Source organism: Lemur catta, chromosome 6 (assembly GCF_020740605.2).
Source record: "Lemur catta isolate mLemCat1 chromosome 6, mLemCat1.pri, whole genome shotgun sequence".
NCBI classification, from domain to species: Eukaryota; Metazoa; Chordata; class Mammalia; order Primates; family Lemuridae; genus Lemur; species Lemur catta.
This window is the reverse complement of record NC_059133.1, coordinates 22,123,323-22,138,898: the sequence shown is the minus strand read 5'-3', so window position 1 is coordinate 22,138,898 and position 15,576 is coordinate 22,123,323.

The window sequence follows — 15,576 nt, the reverse complement described above, 5'->3', positions numbered from 1 at the left end:
ACCAGAAGACCTGGGTGTCCCATGTCGCACTCCATGGGTGCTTGTGGGTAGAATGGAAAGCAGAAGTGCCTGCAGTATGCAAATGGCAATTTCCCTCTTTGTGATTTGTTTTGCCTATCTTGTATAGTTGAAATTCCGAGTGGATTCAAGACCGACATGATACAACTATAGTATTTTTTTGGAAACTGCATACCACTGTGTGGATTTAACATAATAAAAATTATTTTAATAGCATAGCCCCTCAATATTTCTGACCAATGAGTCCCTGTCTTGGTATTCTGTTTCCACTGACCTGTCTACCTTCCTATCAGCTTCTACTTCCCACTCTTGGTCTTCTTTTTCTTAGAAACCAAATTCTTTAATTTGGGAGGATGGTGGAGTTTTAGTTTCTAAGATGAGTAGTTATAGGCCAACATTTCTTATGAGTTTCCTGAGGCAGGAATGGATGCAGATTGGGGCTAAAGCTTATGCAGTTTTGAAGGGTTCTCTGTAAAAAAAGAAAAATACCAAATTACAAATACAAAAATAGATATGAAAGTGAATATTTGTTTAGAATGAGAAAATAAATCCCAAGAAATTAAAGATTTCTTTAAAAAAATCTGCAAAGTTCTATAAACATCATAAGATTCAGGAAAAGAAATAATTAAAAAAATTTCTGACATACCTATAATATATATAACACACCTCCCCATATTTTTTGTGTTTTTTTTTTCTGTATTCTGTACCTTTTCATCTAACAACAACTGTGGAAAATTATTTTCTATGTAGAAAATGAAAAGATAATCCCATCTTTCCTCCAGCATGGCTGATTAGATTCATTGTTGAAAGGTTTGAAAAGTTTCTCTCATCTTAAAAGTTTGTGATTGGTAATGTCATGTATATTACTGGAATTACTGTTGAATTTGGGAAAGCTTCTATTAAGTTTCTTTTGTAGATGAGCTGGATGACCTCAGGTCATTTCAAGTTTTCATGTGCAGTGACTGATCACAAATCCTCTTTGAATGGACAACATTCATTAACCAGTTTTTCATCAACGTCATGAATAGTTTTTCTTTGTCAGACCTGAGATTTCATTTCTCTAGCCTAAATCAGTGCAATGGGCAGTAGGAATATTTCTGCAAGCCATTCCTGGACCAGGACAACTAGAAATAACTTAGGTATACAGAAATGACAGTAAAGCACATAAATATATTCTGTAAACTAAAACTAACATATCTTCAGTTAAGCTTTCTGTTTGCTGGAGCATCAAAGTATTCCTGAGTACTCAGATACCACCAGGCTCAGGAAACAGTGTGGTAGGAACGTTAGGAAAGAAAGAGACAGCAGTGGATAAACTATATGAGGTTTACAGATTTGTTCATATAAAAATATATGAACATACCAACACATTGCCAGGCTCCCTCTCATGGCCTTGAAAAGGGGTCTGTGCAAATGCAGGCCCTGGAGTTGAACTCAGTGGCTTTCTGGTGACTCTCACTGTGCTTGAGGTAGGTAAGCTTCTGTCCATGTCACATAAACTTATAGCATCTAATAGAGTGTTGGGCTTACAATGGGTTCTTGCTAGCTGTCAAAATTAACTTCAGTTTAAGTTGATTTCTTTGGGAATATTTTATATAGCATTATACATGATATTTAAGACCTTCAAATAAAATAAGCCATGAAGAAAATATTTTTCAAACACTGTTATTCAAACTTCTTTCTCTATAACTCGTATATCTCAAAACAATCTTCTGGTGTTGTGGTTTTCAAGGCTGGCTGCATGCTAGAATCTCCTGGAATATTTTTAGAAAAATACCAATGGGTGCGACATGTGCAATGGTATTTTTTAAAAGCTCTGCAGGTGATTCTAATGTTCAGCCAGAAATTGATATTTATTGTTCTAATGGACAAAATTTTATTTATTTGTTTATTTATTTGTTTGTTTGGTTGGTTTTTGCTTAAATGTCAAAATATTATTTTAGTTCTCCCTGGACTCTTTTGAATAAAATATAAAAATATGAGATTCAGGAAATGTGGCGTACATGCCTAGCACAATTGGGCATTAATGTAAAATATATCTTTGCTAAAAAGTAAAAATTCCTGTTTATGTACAATGCAGTACCATGGTGTAGTGACAGGATGTGATATGAGCCAGACAATGTGAATAGCTCCTAATTAAAGCTACAATTAATTAATTGTCTACCATTTTGTTCGTATAACAAAGGGTGCCTTAAATGGGTCTGCTACAAGGATCTTTCAAACAGGAGAGTGTCCAGCATGATAAATCTGTTCCAGTTCATCAAACACCTATGCTTTCTCACTGTGGCTCAGGGCACCTGTTGAGTTAAGCAGAACAGCCAAGTGGCTGCTGCTCTCTCATCTCTCAAAGTGGATTGTGCATTATAAACAATTAATATCTGTTGTTCAGTCTCTCCACACAGGATGTATTGCTCTTATTTCTCCTACAATGGCTAATTTGGAGAATAAATACAGTAATTTTTATAATGGTGAAAGAAAATTAGAGAGAAGAACTTTTTTTGTGAGATATTTAATGCTTCAAAAGTTGTTTGATGTCTGAATACAGACTTAATCTCAATATTTTTATAGAGGTGCTTTATCTTTTTAAATCAATTAGAAACATTCCGCATGCCTCCCTTTCACACAAAACTTTCATGTGTCAATAAAAGCATTTTTACATGTACGTTTAAAACTATAGTCAGCCCTCTTTATTCATGGGTTCTGTATCTGTGGAGTCAACCAACTGGATCGAAAATACCTACTTAAAAAAAATGGATGGTTGTGTCTATACTAAACATGTACAGACTTTTTTCCTTTTAATTTTTCTTGTCATTATTCCCTATATAGTATAACAACTATTTACATAGCATTTACATTGTATTAGGTATTATAAGTAGTCTAGAGATGATTTAAAGTATTGGGAGGGTTTGCATAGGTTATATCCATATACTATTCCATTTTATAACAGGGACTTGAACAACAATGAATTTTGGTATCTGCATGAGTCCTAAAACCAATCCCCCAAGGTTACCAAGGGAGGACTGTATTTAGCATGTATACACAGTCCTCTCTCATCCTAAGAAGAAATCTTACTTTAGCATAAAAACCATAGTGCAAATGTGAAACGGGCCCATCATGGCCTGATTTCATAAGCTTACTGCTCAGCACCTTAGGTACTGAAGTATTTGGAAGTGGTTTCTAGCTGAAGAAGGATTTATAAGATGGTAAAAGGAAACAACAACATAAAAAATGTCAAACTGAAATAAATTCTTTAAAAGAAAACCCACACAAGTATTTGAACCTGCTCTATGCCAGAGCCAAAGCGTTTCTTTCTGTTTTGATCTCTCAAAACTCCTTGGGCAGGCAGGTCTTAAAGCTATAATGACAGTATCTCCCATCAGGTACATATTCTATGGAGCAGGTAATAGGGCTGTGAAGTATGTTCTTAGCCTATCAAGAGGGAAAGGCTTCTCACTTCAGGGAAAGAAAGAGAAGCCAGAAGTACAACTTACTGCAACACCAGCAAGTATTCTAAGAATCCAACAAGAAAAAATGGGCTTGAGTTAGAGCAACAGGAATTTCAGTTAGTTGGAAGAAAGGATTTCTGGATAATTGCTAAATTACTTTTAATGTGCTGGTTACTTAGAGTGGAAGGTGGCCTGGTCAAATCATGCTCTCTATTTCTCCATCATGGCCTGGAGAAATCTTCCTAAAACATAAAACCTTATCATGTTAGACCTCTGCTTAAAAATCCTACAATGACATCTCCTAACTTTCATAGTCAAGTACATGAAATTCAAGATTGCTTTTTAGATATAAATCTTCTGCCTTCATCTCCAATTGTATTTTCTCCCACTTCTTATTCAACATGTTACCTTATTTGCAGTACATACACACACATACGCATACATAAACAAACACATCCCATAATTCTCCAGTCTCCTCTGCCTGTACCTATTCTATTTGCTTTGCCCAGTGCACTTGACAAACTCTTCCTCCCCTATGGAAACTTTGCTTAGGTGTTGTCTTTCCATGAAGTTTCCTCTGTACCTGAACTGACAAGATTAATCACACTCATATCAGTAAGTCTTCTGAATTTCTAAAATTTCATAATTTCCCCCATATGTTAAAACTCTGTTCCACTACTGTATTTGTTTTACTACTACAGACTATAATCTCTTTCATGGCAGGGACCATTTTGCTTTTTGGAGGTCCCTATCATACACTATGGGCCAGCACAAGGAGGCACTCAATAATTATTTGTTTAACTACACAGAAGGAGCTGAAGTTTACTTTGTCCATTCACCTTCACTCTCTCTTCATTCATCATCTTCTGTCTCACACAGGGTGAGCCCCAGGATCACACATGAACAAATACATCTTACACATGTCCGTTAGCTTATTTATAATTCTACTTGTACACAAACATAGTCATATTAGTTGTTGTTTAATTTTTCTTATTATTTAACTTTTAATCCTAATTAGGTATATCAATCTTTGCTTCTATCACATTGTTCCCTAAAAAGCTTGCCCAGCAAGATTATTATAGACTCTGGTGGATTAAAGAAGGCCATAGATTCTTTGCCGTTTCTCCCAGTGAGAGAAATCTAATTTCTCTCCTTTTGATTCTAGGCTGGACTTAGTGTCTTTTATGATCAATAGAATATAGGGGAAGTGAAATTCTGGGGCATCTGAGGCAAGATCATGCCTTGCAGCTTCCTCCTGCTCTCCTTGAAACACTCTAAGAATCCTCAGCTGTCATAGAATAAGTTTGACTGCCCTGCGACCCTTATGCTGGAAAGCCTCCATATAGGTGTTCTGATTGACAGGCCCAGTGGAGCCTCATTCTTCTACCCACCTTGCCAAGGGGCTAACATGTGAATGAATCCTTTGACTTTCCAAAACACTGCATCTGCCAGATGAGCACTACCTAGTAGCCTCTGTTGATACCACATGGAACAGAAGAATCACCCAGCTAAACCCTGCCTAAATTCCTGGCCTACCAATTTATACAGTAATAATAAAATGGCTATTGTTTTATGTCACTATGCTTTGGAGTGGTTTGTTAAACAACAAGAGGTACCTGCAACACAGACTCTCCTTCTCCACTTCTGCTTGATTGCTCAGGACTCATCAGCTGAGTCAAACATAGAGATATTTCTACTCTGAGTCCCTAAATTATGGAATTAAATTATAGAATTAATTACTTAATTACTCTGGCTGATCCCTTTTCCCTATCCGCATTGAGGTATTTTTTTTTTCCTTTCTCAGATAATGAACTCTCAGTTTGACTTGACTTAAAATTTTCATCCTTTTCTAGTCTTAGTATTTCTTCTGTTTCTTCTATCCCATCACACTCCCACTCCTGTTGTGCCATTGTTACAGACCTCAGTAACCCGGAATCCTCTTTCCTTTCTTCTCCAGATAACTCTATAGAATTATCCAGCAACCAAAGTGTTAATAAGTATTTGAACAGGTAATAAAAATATGTTGGAGATTCTACATCCCTGGAGGACTTTCAAATAGAATAAGCAATATGTAATCATCTATTGGATGGGTGGTTTAAATATTTCTCATCCTAGAATCAGAGGGCTGGGATTAGAAAATCTCTAGTGGTTCCTTTCTGCCAGAAGATTCTATAAATTTAGATGCATAGAACCAATCACATGTTTGAAACATGTGAGCTCTCAGATTTTGATAGTATAATTAGATTGCCAATAAATAACTGCTTGAATCATACTTTATATATATATACATTTAAAGAATTTCATTTTGGGAGAACATGTTTGATTTTTTAAAAGGACTGAAAATATGATTTTTTCAAATGTAATTAATATTTATCACTACATTGATTTCCTTTCTGGTAGTTTGTAAACTATTGTTATTTATTTCCTCCCATGAAAGCTTTGAATCTTTATCTACAACTTTTATTTTCCATTTCTGGTATATTTATTTATTGGTCAGATGTGTTTTTATCTACCTTGTGTGTAAAATAAAAAGAAAGAGAGAAATATACTTTACATTTTTGCTTTGGTGACTAACACATGCACTTTAGAAGTGAGTGAACTTCATTTCCTCAAACTGGTTGTCTTACAATGTGGGGAAAATATAAAATTCGGCTTGTTTCTTCTCTGGGAATGTTCACCTCAAACCAAGTGAGGAGAAGTAACACTGCCAAGTAAAATAGTTTAATAGCTTGTTATGTTGACTTTTAAAAGGTACCCAGTTACCGCAGTAAACATTTTTGGCCAAAGCAGTCAGGATCACCAGCCATTCTGTATACGCCATCAAAAACAACCGGAATAAAGAATTCTCCCAGCCGGGCATGGTGACTCATGCCTGTAACCGCAGCACTTTTCAGAGGCCAAGGCGAGAGGATCGCTTGAGGCCAGGAGTTCATGACCAGCCCTGCAACATAGTGAGAACCCCCTGCCTCTATTCGAAACAAACAAACAAACAAACAAAAGAGTTCTGTGCTCTCTGCATGTGATATGTTGTATAGCCAAAAGGCTGTTCTATCTCCGAACTGTGGCCTGATCCATATCTGAAAGCAGCAGGATTAGAACTAGGGCATGGGGCCGGGTTGGGGAGGCATGCTATAGAAAGCCCCATGCCTGCTAATTCTCCCCAATGTGGCAAAATTTTGTTGCTGTAACTGAGAGACCCCACAGTTCTAAAGTTCTTTCAAGTCTGACTCAAGGTGGGGTTGGAATCAGGTTGGAACAGACCCACAGAGAGATTTCTCTCCCTAGCAATTTTAACAGGGAGGAGAGCAATATCACATAGAGTCTAAGAGCCAAAAGCAATCGCACAAGGAGAACAACCACACAGCAATGCACTGCAGAGCTCAGAACAGAAAAGCCCCAAAGAACAGAGCAGAAAAGTCCCAAAGATTGGAGATTCCGGAAAGGGAAAGAGAACAAAGACCTTACCTTAAGATGGGAGTATCACCCTCCCCACCTCAGGTGAGAGAGCCAAGTTAGAGACCCTGCAAAGCACATAAGCCTTAGGAAATAGAAGAGTAGAGCCATACAGTGGTGCCATTCCTGCCTCTATATTTAAATAACTGTGACATCAGGCAAGTTTTTAATCCCTCCATGCCTCAGTTTCCCCCTCTGTGAAAAGATAATAACCCTTAAGCTTACTGTGATATCTTAAATGCATTTATTTTTATAGTTCTGAGAGTACAAAGTACTCAATAAAGGTTAATTTTTATGGTATCTACTATTATAGATTTCTTGAATCCTCCTTGCTGTTTTTATTGGTTTATATTTTTGTGCGTATTATAGATACTCAGTTATTTAGTTGATAATATTACTTTATCGGCCAAGATAACTCTAAAATTAGAAGTTAAAATTAATCAGATTCTCTTATATTAACTGGGAGGGCAGCCTGACCTGACAACTTTGTTACTTCTGCCTACATAATAGCCTGATGGGTGAAACCGTAAAGGGGAAACAAAACCAACAGAAAGCTGAAATAAACTTATTAAGGAGTAGGGTTTTGCTCTTTTAACCTTCTATACAATAGAGCAAATAAAACACTAGATGTATAGTTCCCCTACAGTTAATAGGTAGCCTTTAAGACCAGAAGCAAAATATTTTTTCCCAGAATGCTTAAAAAATAGTAGCTGCTTCTTTTCTACCTAAACTGTCAAGATCAGAAGAGCAGAAACAGGGTCTATCTTATCCCATACATACAAGGCCTAAGACAGAATTTGTTGGATGAATTTGTTTTTTCTCAGTCACTATTTATTGAGGATCTATTACATGCCAGACACGGAGCTCAGCAGTGAATTAAGATAGCCAAAGGCCTTTCTTTCTTGAAGCTTATAGTCCAATGGACAAGATAGATAATAAACAAGTAAATAATAGATAGATAGATAGAAGATAAGTGGAAGATAGCTAGAAGATAGATAGGAGATAGAAAATATAGATAGACAGATGATAGATAGATGGGTAGACAGATAGATAGATACTGTAATGTCAGATGGTGATGATTGCTGTGAATTAAAATAAAGCCAGGGACAGTAGAGAGAGAATGATGGAGACTGCTGTCCTAGATTAGTGGTTAGGGATGACCTCTCAAGGGACATGATTGTTAATATGCCCTATGTGAATCGTGGGAAAGAAACATGACATGTCTAGGGAAGAGTGTTCCTGATAGAGGGAATGGCAACTTCTATGCCTCTGAAGAGGGAGCCCAGCTGATGTAGAATAGTAGTGCGACTGGGATAGAATGAGGCAAGAGCAGTGTAGGTAGGTGAACAGGATGGAGGTAGTCGGGGACCAGATCACCTAGGGCCATGTGGGCCCCAGGAAGGACTTCAGGTTTTACTCAAGGTGAAATGAGGAGCCATTGGAGGATGGGAGCAGTGGAATGAAATAGACTTTCTCAACAAGGTTTACACTGCATCCACTTTTAGGGGAATGAATGAATGGATGGATGGATGGATCAATGGCAGAGTCAGAGAATGGATCAGCAGATCTGGGAGAATCTAAACACTTGGTTGCTTTAATATCCATGCAACCAAGTTCTCAGAGTCAGGAGTAGAGAGAGGAGGAGGTAGACCTTTTATGAGAAATCCACTAATTTCCTTTCTAAGTGTTGTGAAGCCTGGAGTTTATAAGTGTCTCAAGTTTCCCTATATTTCAGATGTTTTCTTCTTGAATTTGCTGTTAGGTTATCATATTTTTCAATTCATCTGGTAATGAACTCATTTGCATATCATTTAAATAAATTTACAAGTACGTTCACTGGGCTCTAACATGCAGAAAAAGTTAAAATCTGTTTATGTTAAATGCTATGGTTGCATAAAAGTTATTATCTAGTACTTACCAATCACCTCCAAAAGAATTTGTCACAAATTGCTTAACTAAGAGGCAGAGAAATGAACATGATGGAAGAAACTTGAAAACGGTTTAACATTAAAGAGACTGAGATTGTCCTCCCTCTTGCTCAGTGGGTATTTAGCTACTCTATAGGCCTGTGGATTATGTATTTGGGCCCTAAATTAAGTAGTGAAAGAAACTAATATAGCAGGCTCCCATGTATATTCCTTCAACCCTAGGGGTATTTGTGAACAAGATACAGACTGTAGCAGAAGGATATATCCATGTGCCCGAAATCATGGTTATTTGTAAGTTGATTGGGTCCTGGCAAAGTAGGAAAAGACAGTTTGACTGAATATTAACTTATCTCGTCTTATATAAATTACTAACCTCAGTCTCCCCATCTTTAAAATGGAAATAATACTACTTACCCTGCCTGTATCATTCAGTAGGTGCTATGGTCTGTGACTTTGTACCAGGCACTTTGCTAGACTCTGGGGATGTCAAGTAAATGGTTTTCATTGTTGCCTTTAAGGAGCTTCTGGGTGTGCTAAGAAGGTAAGCCAACCCAGGATTATACTCTGGGTTACCAAAGCTGTCAGAGGTTGCTCTGGAAGTACAGAGGAGGTGGTCAGGGAGGGGACTAAGGAAGCTCTCGGAATGAAGGGACCTTTGAGGCGGTTGTTTAAGACAGGGGTAAGAGGGGTTAGAAACAAGTGGGAGAAAGATTTCTTTGGTACATCAGCAAGAAACAAAGGAAAGCACAAAAACTTCTATGAGGAAAACAACATAGGAGAAAGAAGGAGAAAGAGAGAGAGTTTGAGAATAGACTGGAATTAGATTTGGCTGCTAATGACTGAAAACCTAAAATAGCAGAGGCTTAAACAAGATGGAGGTTCATTTCTTTCTCATGTAAAAGTTGAAAGTTGGGCCCAGAGCGAGTATGGCACTTCATAGTCAGGGACACGTATTTCTTCCATTCTCATTCTGCCATGTGTAGACTCATTCTCAAAGTCCCATTAAGGTCCAAGATGGCTGCTCCAATTCCAGCCACAAAAGTCCCATTCCCATGACCAGGAAGGAAGTCACTCTTCCTAATCCATATAGCATTTACCTGTACTGCTTGTGCTCTGGGACCACATCTATATAGAAGAAAGATCTAGAAATATAGTCTTTATTCTGGGCAGCCATGAACGCAGATAAATGTGGTAATTGCTATGACTAAAGCAAGAAAGAGAATGATCACTGAACCCTTCTGGTCTCTGATGGTATGTGGGGGGTGCATGTGTGTACATGTATACGTGTATTTGTGCCTGTGCAGGTGTGCACGTGGCTATGCACATGCCTGGGAGACAAAGGAGAGATGTGAAGATTGAATGGAAACCACATCAAAAGAAGTTAATTTGCAAGTGGAGAAAGGACTCTAGAAAATTAGGGAATTATTCTAGGACATCTAGAATATATTTTAGTGGTGACATATTTAATATTTAAAAGTTAGCCCAAGTTTACAACATATTGACAGATATATGCAAACTAAATAGAATTGGTTACATCCTCACTTATGTTCCCATAACACCTTATAGCAATATCATTATGTAACATTTTTCCTATTAATAGCTTGTCTGTGTTTCTCTGGATCATAAATTTTTTTAGACTATAAATAATTTTTTGGTGGGGGAAATTTATTCCACTGTCTGATGTTTCCTTCCATATGGAGGGAAATCCTTCAGTGTAATATTTCTGGACTCTCTCCACCCGTTGGGATAAAGTTGGAGGTGGGGGATGCGCAGCTTAACTGGGAGAATTTGAGGAATTCTCTACTGCTGGGCGTGTGTAGCTCTACCCCTTCCCCCCCACCCCCCACCCCCCTCTGGAAAGGCCTGTCTGCAAATATCATATATTCTGCTCTGCTCCTGTACACAAAAGTTTTAAAGTTTGGGGAGTTAATCAATATCTGTTACAAAGGCAGGGAATATTGAAGGAAAAACCAAAGAGATTAAATTTAGGGGAAGAATATATAAAGGGAGTGGCTGAGATAGATAGATTTAAGCTTCGGAGACAAGGCAGGACTCCTGGGAGTCTTACCTCGCAGCCTGTGGCGCTATGTACCCAGGACTGTTTCTATTCGTTCTTTCACCATATAAATATTTACTGAGTATCTACTAGGTACCAAGTTCTGTTCTGGGCACTGGGGATGTAGCAGTGAACAAAGTGTTTAAAAAGTCTGGCCCTCCTAGAACTTCCATTGTAGCTAGGGAGATAGCCAATAAATAAATATGTTTATTTTTTTATGATTGCAAAGTAACATGCCAAGTGGGAATCTGTGCTTTGTAAACAATAAAGCAGGGAAAGAGGGTTGGGAGTGCTGAGTGGATAAGAGCTTTTAGTTTTAAATAGGGTGGCCCTGAAAGGCATCACTGAGGTGACAATTGAAGATGTGAAGGAGGTGGGGCAGGGGAAAGCCACATCAAAATCTGGGCAACAGCACGTGGGGGTTCAGCTGGTGTATGGCTCTGCTCCATTTTGGAACCTTCTGGGGTCAGCAGTCCCAGGAGTATCCGCAAAGGAGAAGTGTGTGCTGGGTATGGACAGGGTCCTCATGCATGCAGGAACCTCATGTCCTGACAGTGATGATCTCTTTGTTCCTTCAGGGGAGACTCACACCCCCAGTTAGCAGTAAAGCCCATTGGGTCAACCATGAACCCTGAGGAAATGTTGTAGGGGAAGGAGGCATTTGTGCCCTACTCCCAATGCTTTGGTCCACATGAAGGGTCGTTGCCAAGTGTGATACTCCCAGCTTTGTTCCAGCCCTTTGCTCACCTTGGGGAAAGGAATAACTTGTTTGATTTGTGGACTTGGGCTTAGGAAACTGGACATGTGTGCATAGCTTTGCCCCTTCTTCCTCATTTTCTCTTAGAACCTCCTGAGAGTGTGCTCTTGCTTATCCTTGGGCACGCGATAAGCCTGGCAACTCACGGAGACGGCTGTGATAGTTTAGAGCCACCTGGGGCTGGGTGATAATTCTCCCTACATCTGGTGTTAAGCATTAAGAAGTCCTCTTGTTTGCACATACAGGACATAGTTTCCTCTAGCAGCTTTAACAGAAAAAATGTTAACTTGATCTTTAGTTATTACTCCTTTGTCTTATTTCTCAATTGGGTCAGAATTTGGGTGGGGACAAGGAATGCTATGGATTGAGAATCTTCAAACCCCAAGATTGTATATCTATCTATCTTATGTTATCCATTAATAAATAGTGAATGAATGGATGGGTGGATGACAGTTTTAAAATGAGTTTATGCTCTTATGATTGACCTTGAGAACTTCTGGAATTCCAGCGTCTAATGAAAAGGGCAATATGATTTAGACAAGAATGAACAAAGTTTAAATTGATACATACGTAAAGAAAAAGAGACCAAAGAGATAGTGGTATAGAGCAAGGTTCTTTTCTAATTTTGAAGACTGAAGCTTTATATTCACCAATACACACATCCCGTGGCATTTACGTTTGAAAGGGTGGATCTAATTGAAGTTGTTCTAGATATATTTTTTACATATCTGCTGTAGATATATTTTTTACATATCTGCTTACATTCTCCCAGTGGGAAAAATCACATCCTTGGTCTTCCATGTCTTTGAAAGCTCACGCTGTAAGACCAGTGCTTTTAGAATGAGTATAAAAATTTGATTATCGTGCCTACCTGATGTTGTCACCCCAGAACTTGGTCTGTCCTGAAACCAGAGATGAAGCTTTGCTTGCACCTCAGTTATGTACTTGGGAGGAAGAAGAGGATGACATACCTGGATATTGTGAAAAATAGTAGATGTTATGATAAGTAAGGGGCATTTTCTAAGCTAGATAACAATGGGAACATTTGTCAAGCTGCAGAGTTTTGAGAGACGGCTGAGAGCTCTGAATATCTAAAGAGGCTGCTGCTGAAAAGATAGTTAGAGATACCATATCCATGGATTATCTTAACACCATCCCTGGGTTTTCTCAGCTTTGGGCCCAGTGCCAATCATAATCCAAAAAGACACAATTGCAAACACCATAATCTTAAATGTTGAAATCCCCAAAGACTAAAATCCCTAAAGTCTAATATTCCTAATGTCTAAAATCCTGACAATCATAATCCTGAAAGGTTAAAATCCGGACTGTTGAAATCCTGAAAGCTGAATTCTGAGAAAGTGTTTAGTGAGTTTTTGGCTGTATGCAGAAGAGTGGCATCATGTTAGTTGCATCATGTTAGGCAGAACTGTTAACTATTACTATTAAGGAAGTGCACATGGATGCCAAGTTGACAAGGGATGGATTTGTGGAGTTAATTTTAGGTATCAACTTGACTGGATTAAGGAATACCTAGAAATCTGTTAAAGCATTATTTTGGGTGTGTCTGTGAGGGTGTTTCCAGAGGAGATTAGTGTGAGTCTGAGGGGACCAGATGAGGGAGATCTGCCCTCAATGTTGGCGGCACCATTCAACCAGCTGGGATCCTGGAGAGAAGCAATACAGAAGGCAAATTTGTCTCTCTCTGAGAGCTGAGACAGACTTTTCTTCTGCTATCTTGCATGTTAGAACTCCAGGCTCACTGGCCTTTGGACTTACACCAGGGGTCCCCTGAGTCCTGAGGCTTTCGGCCTCAAATTGAGTGACACCATTGGCTTCCCTGGTTTTGAGGCCTTTGGACTTAGACTGAGCCACTCTATCCGCAACCCAAAGTCTCCAGCTTGCAGAGAGCCTGGCGTGGGACTTCTCAGCCACCATAATCACATGAGCCAATTCCCCTAATAAATCCCTTCTCAAATATTTATGTACATATCCTATTGGTTCTGTCTCTGGAGAACCCTGACTAATACAGACTTGGTATTGGGGAATTCTTTCCTTCTTACTGTATTACTTACAATACAATGGAGAAAATCTGTGAAATTTTTCCTTCACAAAAAGGCTGTGATAAGTGTACAAGGCTACTTAATGGTGAAAGATAAAAGTTTAAAAGCTAATTATTATTGGTGCTGCAAAAGCAGAAAATTGCTTAATTGCAACAGTCAAGCAATAACCAGACTTCCTAATGAGCAGCACATACTTACGAAATTTGTAGACCATGACCACTCTCCAAATACAAGTGCAGCCAGTGTTCCAAAGATCACAGAAGTGAAAACGCAGGCAAAAATACAGATCTCCCCTGCCAAACGATTCGATCATGTATGACTTCTGTTCAATCATACACATAGTGCCAATTCACTACATTATGTATTTATTTCATCTTCACATCATTTCCAGTACTGGAGGTATAAATTGTGTAAAGACTTTTAGAGAGTTTTAATTTGGTTTATGCAGTTTTTGCAAATTTGACTCCATAAAAGCATGTTATCACGATGTTGACTTTGTGTGTAAGCATCGTGCGTGTACATAAAACCATTGAAATTTCCTCAGTACATAAAAAGATGTCCTTTTTGGACATATGCATTTGTGAAAGATAAAATTTCTAGAGATCTCAGCTCTTTGGGCAACTGTATATGTGGTGGTGATCCATTGTGGTTTTTGATCTATGTTATCAAAAGACTTAGGTTATCTGCACATAATGGTATTTCAGGTGACCAGAGTTGTAAAGCTAGATGCCCACAACCATAACCAACCATAATGATATGTGTTTATATGTTTTTCTTTTTGACCTATTCTTTATGACTATCGTTCATCTGCTCATAACTGTGATACCCATGTGACTGTCGTTAGGATACCTGCGTGTTTATGCTGACAAAAATATATATGTTATTATTGCCTATTTTATTGGGTAGAGTGACCTATGAAACGTTCCATCATGTTTTTATATATTTCTCAAATAAATCTCCTTTTAACAATGTAAATAAATGTCTTCTAAAGAATTTGTTTTATTATTTTTTCCAGAATAATATTTTTGGGATTTTGATCTTTTGGGATTGTGAGTTTTGGGATTTTAGACTTTAGGAATCTTTTGAGATTTCAACACTCAGGATTATGATGTTCAGGGTCTTTAGGGATTATGGGTCAAATCATTTTGGGTCACTTAATAACTATGTCTTAATTTTTTTTTTCTTTCTACATAGTTACTGATGAGCCTAAGGGCTCAGACAATGATGAAAAAGTCAAAATAGGAATAGTGGGGGGAAAAGTTGCTTTTCTTTTGTATTTGCTGAGTGTTAGAATTATGTTTCTGTTTTTAAGTAGAAATTGTAGCATAAAGAGATACCATAATCCACATTTTGGTTCATTTCGGTGGTTTAATTCGTGTGTAATGGGATTTGCTTATATTCTACTTGGTGATAAATGTGACACCATAAACCAGCCTGGAGCTTTCTTCTGTAAACAAAAGACTAGAGAAATTAGCATAGGACGAACTGCCTTTATAAAACGCTATTAGCTTTTGAGGTAGATGTAGATTCTGTTCTCCAAATTGTAAAAATCCTCGGCTTCTGTCTCTTTTCTGCTCTGTTATCTGCTGAATTCAATGCTGTAAACACAAAAGTGCTCAATAAATATACTCTGGCGATGACAGATTTGGATATAAAAGCAAAATGGTACTTAAAATTGCTCAAGTAAGTTGGTTATAGTTAGATTTTTTAAAGGCCACGGTGGTATAATTTGGTAGAATTCCCAGCTTCCCTTAAATGATGAAAAAAGGTAGCCAGTGTTGTCTCTGTGATGCCCCTGAGTGTCCAGAATAAAAATGAATTATGAGAAAAGGTCCAGGAGACCTAGCAGAGAGCTTTG